The sequence below is a fragment of the Chaetura pelagica genome, unplaced genomic scaffold (assembly GCF_000747805.2).
Source record: "Chaetura pelagica isolate M959 unplaced genomic scaffold, ChaPel_1.0 scaffold112, whole genome shotgun sequence".
Classification (NCBI taxonomy): Eukaryota; Metazoa; Chordata; class Aves; order Apodiformes; family Apodidae; genus Chaetura; species Chaetura pelagica.
In genome coordinates, this window is record NW_009952798.1 from 3,150,667 (window position 1) to 3,153,891 (window position 3,225).

Below are 3,225 nucleotides of genomic sequence, written 5' to 3' on the forward strand. Positions count from 1 at the left end.
GGGGCGGAGCTGGGCAGGGTCCCCGGTCCAGCCTCCCCTCTGCCTGCCCTCCTTCCCTCCCTGCTGCCTGCCGGGGCTGGAAACCGGGGAACTGGGGGAATGGGGGGGGACTGGGAGTGCCCAGACACCTCTAGGAAATGTCCCACCGAGGGGCGTCCCCTCCCGAGCACCCGGTTCAGCCTCCTGCCCAAAGGGTGGTCAGGGCTTTATCCTGGCAAAGCTCCACGGATGGAGCCAGCGCGACCTCTCCAGACAGGCTGTTTATCCTTCCCTCTCTGCTCCCGACCACTCCTGTCCCACCTTTCACCCTCCCGCCACCTGAGGAACCTGGCTTCCTCTTCTCTGCCAGCGCCTTGCAGGCGCGGGAAGGCTCCTTCTCCTTTGCCCTGGCCCAAACTGGCTCCAGGCTCAGCACCTTTCTCCCCAAACCGGGTGCTCAGGAGCTGTGGATGGGTTTGTCCACTGAGCACCGTGGTGTGTCCTGCTGGTGAGCACCCACCTGTGTGCCCCAGGAGGGCAGGGGGGGGTCAAGGCCATCCTACCCAGGATCCTGCTGCTGTGACACCCCCATGACACCCCACCTGTGCCACAGCCCTGGTTATGGAAGACTGGGTCCCCCCCTGGGTCCTGGGTCCTGGGAGAGGACCAGGAGCTTTGGGGGACACAATCCCCACAGGACTGGAGTCTGGAGCATTACTTAAATTATCTAGAAGCTGCTGTTTCTGGCTGATGTGCAGGAATCCCTCAGAGCAGCTCCCTCAGAGCTCTGGAACGTTAGGCACTGAGGAGCCCAAAAGACAAAAAGCAGAGGGAGATCCCCCCCCAAAATAGTCCCCCATAAAAAAGTTTCAGCCCTGGATTCACATTCCTGGCATAGTTTTTGTGCTGCGCATGTGGGACAGGCAGAAAAAAAAGAAGTAGGTTTTCTTGGCTTTCCTGCATGGTGACCTGCCCAACTTGTGAGGGGCTTCCTATTAGCACAGGTAACGTGTTTTGGGGTTTGCTAGCACCATGCTTGCAGCAACAGGGGGTGTGTGCAAACCCTGACACCCATGTGCTCATACAGGGGTGTTCATATATATATTCATACATATAGATCATAGAATGGTTTGAATTGGAAGGGACCTTAAAGATCACCCAGCCCCAACCCCCTGCATGGGCAGGGACACCTCCCACTACACCAGGTTGCTCCAAGCCCCATCCAACCTGCCCTTGGACACTTCCAGGGATGGGGCAGCCACAGCTTCCCAGTGCCAGTTTCTCACCACCCTGACACTGAAGAATATGCCTCTGCCTAAATGAGGCAAAAACCCCAGGGCTGGCAGGGTCAGGCCTGTGCAGGCTGTCAGGTTAATCACGTCAAAAAGGGAGGCTCAGTCCGGCTGGCTGCACACTCCAGGGCTTCCGTGGGGTTTCTGAAACATTTCTCAGTGCCTCGGTTGTTATTTCCATTGGAACAGGGAGTTCTGCCCCGGATTTTGTGGGCAGAGGAGGTCTTGGTGAAAATACAACCCTCGTAAGTTAATCATTTTGAAGTGAGGGCAGGGAGAGGCCGGTGGGGAGTGGGATGCCAACCCAGTAGGGTGTTGCTGCCTTTGTAGGGTGGTTTTGTGCTGGTCCCAAAGGGGTGGCAGGGGCAGAGAAGGGGCCCTTTTCCCCACCACTGCAGAGTGGGGTGCAGTGTGGGGCTGAAACCCCCCTACCCAAGCCCTGGAGTGTGCTCCCTGTCTCCTCTGCACAGACATGGAGCTCCAGATGGAGATCACCTTCCTGCTCCATCAGTGAGTAAAGCTGGCATGGGGAGGGACAGAAGTGTCTTCTGCCTACAAACTGCTGAGGGAGGTGGTGGGAGAGGCAGAGTTGTGCCTCCTTGCCCTTTGCTACCCATGGGATCACATTCCTCCCTTCATCACCCACTCCTCTTCCCCTTGCTCCCTGTGTTGCACACGCGTGTGCACACACACGCCTGCCACGTGGGAGGAGGCAGGGTCCTCAGAATGACATCAGGAGCAAGGCAAGTGGGATATGTCACTATAGCAATGAGGAAGCTCAGGGTTTTCAGGAAATCAAGGCATCCAACACCCATTTTCCACCATCAGTCCAGGCTGATGATGATGGACCTGGTTGGGCTCTGATTTTCAAAAAAAAAAAGAGGCTTTCACTGGTCTTTGCTGTTAGAGCTGGGGCAGCATCTGCCTAGAAACCTGCCTGCAGGTTGCATGTTGCCAAAATCTGTGCCCAAGTCCCTTCCAGCACTGTCTGGTGGCATCTGGCAGCAGGACGTGGTGATGGGGCACCTGGAAATGGTCTGGAAGCTGCGGTGCAGAGGAAACCCAGTTCTCCCTTTCTTTGCTGCTTTGCCCGGAGGCATTTCATGATTTTACTGCCCAGAAAGTCGGTATGTGGCTTGGAAATGAGAGAAAGCAGAAGGATGCCTGTTGTCCAAAGAGGATGACACAGACAAGGCTTGGTGTCAAGGCTGAATCTGCAGGGACTCATTTCAGATTTGTTTCTTGCTCCCCAGAAGGTTGGAAACCTGTTGTCAGCCCCCCTCCTGCTTTCCATGGGCATGTGCCTGAGCTGTGCTGAGCTGCTTTTTGACATGTGCCTTGGAGAGGTGACAGTGAGTGGAAGGGGAACAACCTGCCAGCTGCAAACACTCCAATTTCTTTTTGCATGAGGGACTTTCACAAACACAACCTGGGGTTTAATACTTTCCAGAGGCCAAAGGCACCCGGGTGCAGTGGTTTCAGAGGACAGGACTCCACAGGCACCTGCAAATGGCAGGATTTCCCTCCTGGGGGAGCATGAAGGCTACCTGTGAAAAAAAGCAGGCAATGCCCAGCTCCTAGGAGAAGAGCAGCCCAGTTTTCCAGGGGAGTGTGCCATGTCTACCCATCACCCATTCCTGACCTTCCCAAGCCAAGCACTGTTGGGAGCCCTGACACAGCTGTCCTGACTGAAGGCTGGTATGAGGAAGGCACCAGGGTGAAACCCCTGGTTTTCTGCCAAGGGCTGGATGCAATTTCCTGAGCACCCACCCAACCTCTCCTTGGACTCTTCCTCTTCGATGACCTTCCCTGCAGAAACTTCTCAAGGGCACTCTCACCTTCTCTGTTTATTACCAGTATTCAGCTCCTTAAAAAATTCCTTCCTTCCTTCCTTCCTTCCTTCCTTCCTTCCTTCCTTCCTTCCTTCCTTCCTGCCTTCCTTCCTGCCTGCCTT

At 55.6% G+C, this 3,225-nt stretch overlaps 1 protein-coding gene across 1 annotated transcript in view; it reads left to right on the plus strand.

Moving 5' to 3' along the window:
• LOC104386309 (proactivator polypeptide) overlaps positions 1-3,225 on the plus strand; it is a 46,378-nt gene that overhangs the window by 5,257 nt on the left and 37,896 nt on the right. The gene's annotated exons all lie outside the window — the stretch shown is intronic.